The sequence below is a fragment of the Sorghum bicolor genome, chromosome 3 (assembly GCF_000003195.3).
Source record: "Sorghum bicolor cultivar BTx623 chromosome 3, Sorghum_bicolor_NCBIv3, whole genome shotgun sequence".
Taxonomy (NCBI): domain Eukaryota; kingdom Viridiplantae; phylum Streptophyta; class Magnoliopsida; order Poales; family Poaceae; genus Sorghum; species Sorghum bicolor.
In genome coordinates, this window is record NC_012872.2 from 29,897,174 (window position 1) to 29,910,492 (window position 13,319).

Genomic DNA, 13,319 nt, shown 5'->3' on the forward strand with positions numbered 1-13,319 from the left:
CTCCCGTTCGTTCCTGTGGCTTCTGGAGTCTTCTAGATCATAGAAAATTGCCGCACACATTAATATCTCTATGTAAACCCGATGTGTGGGCCTTTCCTCCATGTTTCCTGATAACCTCCTGCAGAAATAGACAAACACCAAAACTCGTGGAATTCTGTCAGATAAAACCCTAAGTCTGGGTGTGTAGCACCCAGTTTTATGAACAAAACCAGATACACACCATATGTGAGCCCAGGATGTCAAATCTCACATATAGCTACAAATAGGGTAATATCAATAGACAATTCTTATTATATAAGGTACTTAGTATAAAAGACATAACCTTAGATAGCAAACAGCGGAAAGACACTCCGTTCTTCAGGTGAAAGCTCCAAATCCACAGGGACAACTGACTGGTTGAGCACAATTCTAAACACTTCTCCAAACTAGCAATCTGGTACCCATCCGGGATTTTTATCCAAATAAAATGTAAAGGCAAGCGTAAGTACATCTCGTACTCAGCAAGAATAACATAGGGTTCATGAGGCTCAAAGGCTAGACACTGGTTGAACTGCATGTAGCTTTTAGTTGTCACAATTTTAGCATAAGAGTAGCATCAAGTTGTCAAGTCCTATAGTAAACTCATGATCAGGTAAAATGAATAAAGAATAGCATAAACAACATATTAACAACAATAACTTTAATAATTTGACATTAGTGATCATTTATTCTGTATTGGTCCAAGGCCGCTTGTGACTGTGAGCACGGCTGATATATCAGTTTTACACTCTGTAGAGGTTGTACACTTTCACTGTGAGTCATGATTTACCCTTTGACCCGAGGCCCGTCGACCTCTTAGCCCATTACCAAGGAAGACCGGCAGGGTTCACTATGAAGCCTTTCAAAGGTTTGTCTAACAAGTTAGGGCCGCTTGGTTTCGTTAGTCAGTCCATGTGACTCACCCGCAGGAATCCACGGTCTGCTATCCCCCATTTGCGCCACAAGGGTAACCACTAACAAGCAAGAAAAGGTCCTCATACTGAGCTAAAGCCAGAGCCATGTAGCCCTCACAGTTGTACTGTATGTCCCGGATGGTCAGATACAGATAAGTCATTATGGAGAGAAACTAGAGCACCATAAGATAGCCCAATGCTCCAACCCTCTTTTCCAAAGTTGCTAGAAAGTCATCTTTTATTGTTTACTGCATAATCCTTTAATCAAATTACAAGATCATGGTTTTGTGTAGCACTAGCATAAGCTACCCAATGCAAAACCATAGGTGACAAGGTATAAGATCAATACTAGGAAATCCTTATCAAGGGGACACATGCAATATGAGTTGTGTGATTAAAGTTATTAGGAAACAAGGATGATCCCATGCTATACTTGCCTTGAAACTCAGATCCTTCTTTTAGTTCCAAACCTTCCACAAACTACTTCTTGATCACCACGTAAAAGCTCACCGTCTAAACTCAGTCATCACATCAACAACAATCATCCAGAGGCAAAAATACAAAGCAAACAAATCTATAATTAGAACAATACACCAACAGTAGAAAATAAAGATGAACAGTTTATAAAACGAATCTACATAGCACTACGAACACACAGACGTAAAGATCACGAAAATCGGAGCTATAACGAAAAAGTTATGATTTTCCTAAGATTTCCTTTAATAAAATAATTAATTAAATAGGATCACGAAAATAAAAAGTTGTAAACTTGTAAAACAATGAGACTAACATGTAGTTCTTGTGATTACGAATCTAACGCAATTTGAATGGATCAAAACGGAGTTAAAATGGATATTTTATGAGCAATATAAAACCAGTGGCAAACTTGTAATTTTCTGAAAACGTATTTTGAATACGAGCGGACGGGAATACGCTTTCGGAGTTAGAAAACGTATTTTGGAAATCCACTTGGACTGCGGGTTGACTCTTTAAAAACATTGGGGGCTCCTTTGCAAAAGGACGTGGCCGAAGGGGCATCCTTCGATTTAGGCCATCGGATTTCAAACGGATGGTCGAGATTAGATCGGGGGTGGGGGAGGGAAGCTGGCCGGCCGGAATTGGGCAGGCTGCGGCGGCGCCATGGCCGAGCATGGCCGGAGTTGACCAGTCTAGCGACTCCGAGCGGTAGAACGCTAGCTAAACACATGGGATCGCTCAGGCGCTCGGTGCGAACTCACCTGGGGCAAAAACCGCGACGAAGATTGGCCGGCTAGGGCTCGCGACGACGAACGACGGACTGCGGCTCTGCAAAGAGGTTTGGCGAAGGTTAGGCACACCTAGGAAGCAAAAGAACACGAATGAAACGTCTCGGCGACTTTGCAAGAGCGAGGAGAAAGTCGGCAAGTCGCTCACGGAGACCGAAACGCGTCGCGGCGGCGGATTGCTTTCGAGGTGGATCTCGGCGATGTTCCTTAGCTTGGCAAGGGCCGCTGCTCGTTCTAGGGTTGGGCTAGGGGGTTTAGACGAGGCCGAGAGCGCTATTTAAGAGGGTCAAGACTTGCGGGGCAAGCCAGCCAGGGAAACCGCGCGGCCGGTTCTCGATCTCGTGGTAGAGTCCGGCTTGGACACGGGATGGAAGAAGGATCTGACTGGTGGGCCCCACCTGTCGGTGACTCAGGGACGCGGGACCCGCTTGTCTGTGGAAGAAGAGAGGGGGAAACGCTTGCGTGGGAGGGGAAGCTGGGCCGCGGCTTGCTGCGCGCGCTGGGCCGAGGGGAAAGACACGGGGGGAAGGTTCTGGGCCTTCGGGAGGATTTCCAAGGAGAGGGAGGGGAAAAGATAAATCTTTTCTTTTTTTATTCTAAACCTATTTCAAATTTAATTTTGAAATCTGTTTGAAACATATTTTTGAACCTTAGTCAAAACCACTCATTACAATAAATCAAATGCAGAGGCATGCATGCTCAAACAAGTTGTTAACCACTATAGTAAATTTTAATTTAAAGAAAATATTATTTTCCCTATATTTCATGGGCACAAAAATACACAATTTAACAATTTATCGTATTTTGGAAAATTACAAATTCTGGGGTGTTACAATTCTACCCCCTTAAAATGAATCTCGTCCTCGAGATTCAGTTGGTGCTTACTCAAACCACTGCGAGTATGCTTTTCTTAGATCCTCTTCTCTATTACAAATAGCCTCCTCTACGGTGTACTGATTCCACTGGACTTTGTACACCCTGAAAATCCAACTCCTGGTCACCCTTTCTGTTGTTTCCAAAATTTCTTACTAGGTACTCTTGTATGTGAAATCCGATTTAACAGTCAATTCTTCTAACGATATCTGCTCTTATGACACATGCAAGTACTTTTTAAGTTGAGACACATGGAAGACATCATACACTTCTCCTAAACTTTCACGTAGCTCTGTTTGGTAAGCCACTTCGTTTCATATTTCTTACATCTTGAAAGGCCCGACATATCTTGGTGCTAACTTTCCATTCTTATTGAACCTCCACACACTTCTCTTAGGTGACACCTCCAAATACACGTAGTTTCCCACTTCAGATCTAATCCTCTTCTCAGATGTCAACATAACTCTTATGTCGAGTCTGTGCCACCCTTAAGTTATCTTTGTTCACTCTCACTTGTTATTCAGCATCTCTTAGAACTTCTAGCCCAAACACTTGTGTTCTCCCGTTTGATTTCAAATCAACAGGGTTCTACACTTACATCCATACAAGCTTTCAAAAGGCTCCCACTGAAGGCTCCTCTACTAACTGTTGTTCTAAGAAAACTTCGCATACGGTAAACTCTTTGCACCATACTGTAATACACAAGCTCACAACATATCTTCTAAGTAATCTTTGTAGTTCCTATTGTTCCCGAGTGAGTAATTAGTAGAGCTCATTTGACAGTACTAGTGACATCACTCTAGTTCAACACTCAACTCCTCAAACCTTGGTGTTATTTGATCTCCTCTAGCACACTTTTTATGCTTTGAGCATTCTCAAAGGCTTTTTCTCATTCAAGTGATATCACTTTTCCCAATCATAACTCTTGACTCACTCAAATCCATCAATGATGTGACCAGCTCAAATCCAACTTCCTAAAGATGCCCTTTAGATTCTTACATTCTACATAGATATCACTCTTATATCCAAGAAGATAGTATCTCCATGCTCCACTATGGATACCTCCACATCATGTGCCAAGTGGTCTAACTCACTTAGTTGACTTATGCATAAGCCCTAACATTTATTGTTTAGAGCACATCTAAAGTCTTGAGGGGGTAGAACAACTCTATTTGTCAATCTTTATAACACCTTCAGTGAACCTCTGATAGAATTTTATCATTCCAAGTCAATCTCTTATTCACTCTTATGTCAAGATCACATTGGCCCCAGCAAACCTATGATAGCTTCTTGCCATATCTATAAAACTCTAAGTCTCATTCACTTTCCTTTGGTGGTTTCCAACTCTTGCATCCTTAACTTTCTTAAGTCCATAATTAAAGATGGCACCTCCTAGATGAGAACTTCAATTAACTAGAACATTCTGGTTATGCTCCCTTTAGCAATATAGCCTTTTGAATCTCAGTAGAATCAATAGTAGATGTAGCTTATCCACTTCCTAAGTTGTCAAGTGACCAATTTCACTAACTTGAGCTACGACAGATGATTATGATCATGTGATATCTCCAGAGACACTTCTTACTTCATGGTGAACTGAAAGGGCATTAATCTATCATATCAAGGTACTACCTCCCTTAAGATGAGATAGGTCGGGGGACAATATGGACTAGCTCTCATATTCACATCATATAGTCTTTTAAAATCACGGTACCAAGTCTCATGATCTGGAGTTATTTTCATCACTAAGTTCCAACTATTGGTACCTCTATCAGAGTTGAATTGCTTTGCTCTCACATCCCATGTATAACTTTGTAGCCTTTGGTGTCACCTGATTCTCATAAGCACCACTTCCAAGCTATGAGTACTGGCAATGACCTATATCTCCATCAATATTAGCACACTTCAATGGAACTATTTCTTGCATCAAAAACCAAATTTACCAAACACTTGAGGTCCTTATCGATGATCCAACATTAACTGATACTTCTCCTTGTAACTCCTTTGATAAGACTACCCCCCTTAGAAAAGGTAAACTAGGGGTTAAATGGGTAGTTTGGTTCATCTTTTAAGGCCTTGTTTAGTTTACTCCGAAATCCAAAAAGTTTTCAAGATTCCCTGTCACATCGAATCTTGCGGCACATGCATGAAGCATTAAATATAGACGAAAACAAAAACTAATCACATAGTTTGACTGTAAATCACGAGACGAATCTTTTGATCCTAGTTAGTATATGATTGGACAATATTTACCACAAACAAACGAAAGTGCTACACGGAACTAAACAAGGCCTAAGTGGGTTTCAGATCTCCTAATACCGAAGAGAAACTCATGTCCTCCGATATGTGCAAGAAATCTGAAATTCCTCACGATACGAAAATACAAGCACAGTAAAATAGGAATAACTTCCTTTCTGTTAATCCAATAAGGTCTTAGCTTATATCGTTAGAAACCTTATCAAAATCCCTACAACTTTCATATAGATGGCTTTCTTAGTTTCTGTCTTTAAACCTTGGTAAAACACCCCAACATGATATCCATCCCGACAATGTCTCAGCATCGATACAACAATTTGCAGAAGTCATATCTCGAGCTACTTAGATCATATGGGGACGAGTCTTACATGGTTGAAAAGCTTATGAAGTCCTCCAGAACTTATGTATATCCCACTTTCCAAATTCTGATGTTAAGTTGGCTGAAAATAGGAACTAACTGGAACTGTCCAGATTTTGAACTGTGCAGCAACAGCAACTTGTAGATGTCATAACTCAAGTTCTATTAATCCGATAAAGTTGCAGCTTGCATCGTTCGAAAGCTTATCAAATGACCTAAAACTTTATTATAGAACCCTTTTCCAAATTCTATAGTTACATTTGTCTAAAACAGTAGGCAACTGAAACTGGTCCTGATTCCTGACAGCTCAACTGTACCATCTTGTGATTTTCATAATTCCCAAACCACAACAGCTATGGGGGTGATTCTTGCGGTCAGAGAAGGATCTTGAAGTCTACTATCACCCAGAATTTTCACATGATTTTATGGTCCTCTGAGAGAAGAGATTTGAACTGATGAATATAAGTTGCTCCCAAAAGACAGGACATAGAAACAAGAGAGACTAGAACCCAACTATTTATTTCATTAATCCTTATACCTTAGGCCTGTAAACTAAATGAAGTTGTGGAGAAGCCCACAAGATCATTGCACTCATTACAAAAATCCAACTCAAACCTAAGCACTAAGACAAGTCAACCAAACATTAAAGATTCACAAGGCACACATATATAACTAAACTCAACTTTTGCCACTAACGTTTATTACAAAGGGGGACTTCCTACTTCTTAAACACGGTGTAACTGCAGCGGCATCCAGGGTAGCATCTCTTGCGTGGAGTTAAGCGAGGTATGTCCTCCACCTCATTGATCTTAGGTAATCCACCACGACTTTTCAACTCATCAATCTCATCCAGGGCTTCCTCATAGTGTTGCCTTACTTCTGCCAAATCCAGTTGACTATCTTCTAGCTTTTGATGCATGACTTGGATAGTCAAAGCCATCTCCTTTAGTTGTTCATTCTGCTCCAAGTAGGGTCAGCCATCACACATTGCAAAGTGCCTGGTGGACGACGAGGAAGATACTTTTGTTTGCTATTCTTCCTGTCTTCGTAGTGCTTTCCATGATATGCTAGAAGAGCTTGATGGGCAGCATCAGATATGCTAGCATGCTTACTAAAACGGTCACTGAGAGACGAATGAATGGATTCCACCACGCGTGAACCAGTAAACTCATTCCACCTTGTGATGTGTGCTTCTGTGCTCCAGTGGCTCTCATACTTAGGATGAGTCCACTTAGTGCACTTATATTCCACCTTGGCTTGCTGTTCAGGATAGTGGTCTTGTAGTATACGCACAAGCCGAGGGTGAAAGAAATCTTCCCCACTAAAGGATGTGGTAAAGTACTCCTTTCGCCAACAAATATGTCTTGATGGGACAGGGCGAGCTTCCTCATACTCCGGTTCCGTTAATCCATAGATTCCCCGAGTCAAGCATGGTCTTCCAGAGTTGTTGCGAGCAATCTTTTCGTTACGAACCATCTATGGAATTAGACCAAGAGTAAGTTAGAATAGAAGCAATACTTTTAGAATAGAATTAGATGATAGAAGCATAAGAATTTTAGCAAATAGCAAGGGTGAGATAGTAAGCATGAATGTAGTGAAGCAAAGATGACTAAAACGACCATTACTATCTAGGCTTGCGTCCTACAGTCAGCATTGCTTTGATACCACTTTGTAGCACCCGATTTTAAGAACAAAATCAGATACACACCATATGTGAGCCCAGGATGTCAAATCTCACATATAGCTACAAATAGGGGTAATATTAATAGACAATGCTTATTATATAACGTACTTATTATAAAAGATATAACCTTAGATAGCAAACAGCGGAAAGACACTCTGTTCTTCAGGCGAAAGCTCCAAATCCACAGGGACAACTGACTAGTTGAGCACAAGCCTAAACTCTTCTCCAAACTAGCAATCTTGTACCCATCCGGGATTTTTATCCAAATAAAATGTAAAGGCAAGCGTAAGTACATCTCGTACTCAGCAAGAATAACATAGGGTTAGTCTCAAAGCAACCTTGACGAGCACCTTTATCATTATCTCTAGTCTCTTCAAATCTCGCGACGAGATTCCTGTTAAGTAGGGTAGAATTGTAACACCCTAAAATTTGCTCTTTCAAAATAGATGAAAATTGATTTAGTTTTGTATTTGAGTGCTCATGAAAATATAGGAAAAATAAATTTGCTTCTTGTTCGGAATATCTTTATCTTTTTATACAATCAAATTCCTTGTTTTCTAGCCTATGTTTTCATTCCAAGTTTTCCAAAATCTTTTCTGTGTAACCCAAATCACTCCTTTCAGTTCCTCACCTGTCAATCAATATCTAAAAAGTTACCGGAAATTATTTTAGCATTTTCCTGAAACTCGTTCCACTTTTCTGTGAGCAAAATCTAATGTTTAGATACTCCTATATATCTTTTATGAGCTCTAAATACTTTATTTGGGTTCCTCATGTTCTAAAATATCTCTAAGAATTTTCTCATAATTTTTGAGTCTTCGGAGTATTTTTCAGACCTTAAATATCAATTCTGGACTTTCTGGAATTATTTTTATTCTCGAAATTAATTAATTTCGAAAATAATAAAATATCTCATTTTTCCATCAACCCAAAACCCTAACACTATATATATGTCGGTGTTCTCCTCGACGTTCTCTTTCTAGAAGTACAGCCCGTTTCACGAGCTGCCGCTCTTATCAATCTAGATCGGACGCCGAAGTTCGTTCACCACAGCTTGCTTTCCGGCGAACTCTCTGGCGAGCTTTTCTGCTCAAATCGTCGCGTTCCAACTTCGACGACCACCGTGAAGAGGTAGCCCTCGTCGTTCTCTACGCCGTGGTATACTTGTTTTCTTGATTCCGTATCGGTTCGATCAAATCCCTAACTCATCTCTCTTTTCCGGTGAGGTTTCACGACGAACTCCATTGGTGACCATGAAGCTCCTTGTTCCGGCAGCCCCTAGCCCTTAGCAACGTCACCTCGGACGGGCAACTCACGCCAGAACCCCAGTCTCAGCCTGCACCTTCCGCGCCCTGCACAGCAGGCGCCGCCGCCGGGCTATGCGAGCTCGGCCATGCACGAGCAGGCCCTGCGCCGCCCACCGGACCTATGCGCTTACGGGTCCAGCGTGCGTCCGCACGGCCGCGTGCCGCCGCTGGTCAGCCCAGCTGGCCGTCCCTGGCGCCCCCTCGGCGAGGGGCAGCGGCCTCCCCAAGCATGGCCACGTTCAGATAGGGAGAGGCTCAATGTAGAAGATGCAGGTAATTACGGTTTTGCCACTGCTCGTTATTTTACGTCCGATTCGAGTGGTTTGAGTTACGTTAGATTTGTATGGACGTGTTCTATATAGTAGTATAAACTTTTATTATGTAACTCAATTTTGAATTTATTGATTTAAATGTAATTTATTTAATATTTAATTAATAGCTTTCTAATAAAAATTAATCTAGCGTTATAATTCTGTTTTTAGTTGCGTTGTGACCACAACGACTTTAAGTTATGATTTAGCAACAATATTTGTCAAGTTATGAGTTTATAAATTTAATTAATCATATTAATTTGATTCGTGCTTATATATGTCTTATTGAATTAAAAGTGAATTAGGTTCATAATTTCAATCTTTATAAATAAATAAATAAAACAATAAGTGTTAATACAATCAATGACAACTTAAATGTTTCTTAGTTATAGTGGTTTAGTTAAACATGAAATGTGTAGCTGATATGATTAATGTTTATCTCATGTCTTTTAATTTAGTAACAATAACTTAAGTTTATAGCTCTAGTATTTGACAAACAAATATTAATATGATTAACATCAATATTAATGTCTGTTGAAATATGATCTGCTTAGATAAACCTCGAAACATGATTATTCAATTAGTTACTCTCACTTGCTTTATGCTTTCTAAATTATAAATACTTAAATAAATTATATTATATATGTAATTATTTATAATTAAAATGTAATTAAGTTTTAACTCTGACTTTGTAATTAATCCAATTTGACTAATTCCACTTTAGGATGTTTTTCTGAAATATCTATCATCTTGTTTCACTGAAATAAAATAATTACAGCCCGTAGTCTTTTATCTCTTTTTATAGCCCAGTCACGATAGCCGCATCCTTTTTAACGATAGTTTCGTTTTGAGCGTTTCTTATGGCCTTGTAGCATTAGCTATCTATTAGTACGCTCTTTTATCTTGTGTGGTGTACTGTTCTTAGTTGCTTTTGTTGTTGCTTGTATGTTTGCCTATGTGTGGTGCTTGCTACGAGTAGACAAGAACCGTTTGTGACCTCTGAAGATCAGAAGATGATGACCGAAAGCTAATGGTGTGAGCATTGAGCAAGTGCTTAAGGCAAGTATAACTTAGGATCATCCTTGTTACCTATTCACTTGTAACTATACATATATATCATATGCATGCTTTCACCTTGTCGACCCTAGCAAAATCATAGATGATTGTTACCTAGATTCCTTGTTACCTACTTGATATGTATTTGGTGTAGTTATGCTAGTGCTTGATATAATCCATGATCTTGTAAGATGATTAATAGCTATGCAATGAACGTTAAAAGATGACAAATAACTATATGAGATATTGTCTGTAAGTGATCACCGGGATAACAGTGCAACCATGAGGGCTATAATGGCTCTGGCTTTAGCTCAGTATGAAGATCTTTTCTAGCTTGTTAGAGGTTACCCGAAAGGGCGGAGGGGCTGAACCGATACGGGTATAGTGCGAGCCCCTGTCCCTATGTGTATAGGCTGCGCGTCATTGTGCCATTCGGAAGGGGATATCTATATCGGCTCGCAAAGGAAACCTTGCGGCCCTAATATGTTAGACGAACTTTTGAAAGGCTTCATAGTGATCCCTGCCGACCTCCCTAGGAAGGGGGTTAAGAGATTAGCTACCTCGGGCGAAAGGGTAAATCATGACTCTTAGATAAAGATGTACAACCTCTGCAGAGTGTTAAAACCGGTATACTAGCCGTGCTCACGGTTATGAGCGGCCTTGGGGGTTCTTGCTGCGACGACGATGAGCTTATTAAGTTATTATGTTCATTTGATTATCGTTTATGCTAAGAATTAATTATGCTTTCACTTGATCATATGATTAATGGATTATTTATGCTACCTTGACATTTGTTATATAACTATGAACATGCTATCCACTAATAAAAGCAAAATGCAGTCAAACCAGTGTCAGCTATTTGAGCCTCATGAACCCCTGGTTATACTTGTTGAGTACGATATGTGCTCACTCTTGCTATTTCCCACCACTCCAGTTTACTAGTAAGAGTTGATCAGAAGAGCGATGGAATCATGAAGGATGTTCTCAGAATACAAGAAGTGCTAGGCCTATGTTACCCCCAGTCAGCCGTCCCTGTGAAGATTGAGCCTGAAGATTAGTTATTCTGTTACGATTCTCTGATGTAAGTGTTAATTATAAGTATGTTTCCGTTATATAACATTGTTTTTTATATTATTGCTTCTGTTGTTGTATGTGTGGACTTCCTGGGCACACATATGGCTAGCCTGGTTTTGTTCTTTAAAACCGGGTGTGACAGAGTGGTATCAGAGCAGTGTTGACTGTAGAACGTATGCCTAGGTAGCACTGGTCGGTTAGAAAAGACTAATTTGCTATAAAACTATTTTATTATCCCTTGGCTCTTTGAGTTTTATTATTTCTCAATCCTTGTCATATTGTATCCTCTCCTTGAATAGCTTCCTTTGAGCTGATTATGTTTATCACCTTGGCCTTTATTTACTTGTTTTACTTAACTTTTCAAAACTTGCTCTATTAAAAATTCGATGGCCTTTTATCATCTCTAATATGCCCTTTAGGATGACCACCATTATTGAAGAAACACGTATAGAATCGATGATGTGTTGTGTGCTTGTCTTCTTTGGTGTGTTGCTTGTGTCTTGTTTCCACCCTTGTAACAAAGAGGGCCTTAAAGTTAAAGTTCCGAAGTTAAGCAAAGCTCTTGTTAAGTGGGGTAGCATCTTCTGTACATCATCTTTGCTCTTTATCTTACTTGCAACCCACCAAATCTTATGAATTCCTTTTATCATGCATGTTCTTTCACCTCATGAATCTCAAATCAAGGAATTGTGCGCACTATAAGATGTACATTTATCTTCATATTATGTCTTATTAATCTTCACTTCTTGTCTTTAAACCTCATAATGTGAAGACCTTGTGATCAACTTTTATTTATCTTTTTCACCTTTGTAAATATTTCTCCTCCACATATGCTGATCTTCAATCCTTTGATCTCATGTCATAAATCCTGAATTAATCTTGAGAGCCAATCTTTGATATCTTTGTCAACTTTTGTTAATCATTAATCCCTAAATCATCTCATCAAAAATCTCAAAGCAACCTTGATGATCACCTTTATCATTATCTCTAGTCTCTTCAAATCTCGGGACGAGATTCCTGTTAAGTAGGGTAGAATTGTAACACCCTAAAATTTGCTCTTTCAAAATAGATGAAAATTGATTTAGTTTTGTATTTGAGTGCTCATGAAAATATAAGAAAAATAAATTTGCTTCTTGTTCGGAATATCTCTATCTTTTTATACAATCAAATTCCTTGTTTTCGAGCCTATGTTTTCATTCCAAGTTTCCCAAAATCTTTTCTGTGTAACCCAAATCACTCCTTTCAGTTCCTCACCTGTCAATCAATATCTAAAAAGTTACCGGAAATTATTTCAGCATTTTCCTGAAACTCGTTCCACTTTTCTGTGAGCATAATCTAATGTTTAGATACTCCTATATATCTTTTATGAGCTCTAAATACTTTATTTGGGTTCCTCATGTTCTAAAATATCTCTAAGAATTTTCTCATAATTTATAGAGTCTTCGGAGTATTTTTCGGACCTTAAATATCAATTCTGGACTTTCTGGAATTATTTTTATTCTCGAAATTAATTAATTTCGAAAATAATAAAATATCTCATTTTTCCATCAACCCAAAACCCTAACACTATATATATGCCGGTGTTCTCCTCGACGTTCTCTTTCCAGAAGTACAGCCCGTTTCACGAGCCGCCGCTCTTATCAATCTAGATCGGACGCCGAAGTTCGTTCACCACAGGTTGCGTTCCGTCGAACTCTCCGGCGAGCTTTACTGCTCAAATCGTCGCGTTCCAACGTCGACGACCACCGTGAAGAGGTAGCCCTCGTCGTTCTCTACGCCGTGGTATACTTGTTTTCTTGATTCCGTATCGGTTCGATCAAATCCCTAACTCATCTCTCTTTTTCGGTGAGGTTTCACGACGAACTCCATTGGTGACCATGAAGCTTCTTGTTCCGGCAGCCCCTAGCCCTTAGCAACGTCACCTCGGACGGGCAACTCACGCCGGAACCCCAGTCTCAGCCTGCACCTTCCGCGCCCTGCACAGTAGGCGCCGCCACCGGGCTATGCGAGCTCGGCCATGCACGAGCAGGCCCTGCGCCGCCCACCGGACCTACGCGCTTACGGGTCCAGCGTGCGTCCGCACGGCCGCGTGCCGCCGCTGGTCAGCCCAGCTGGCCGTCCCTGGCGCCCCCTCGGCGAGGGGCAGCGGCCTCCCCAAGCATGGCCACGCTCAAATAGGGAGAGGCTCAAGGTAGAAGATGCAGGT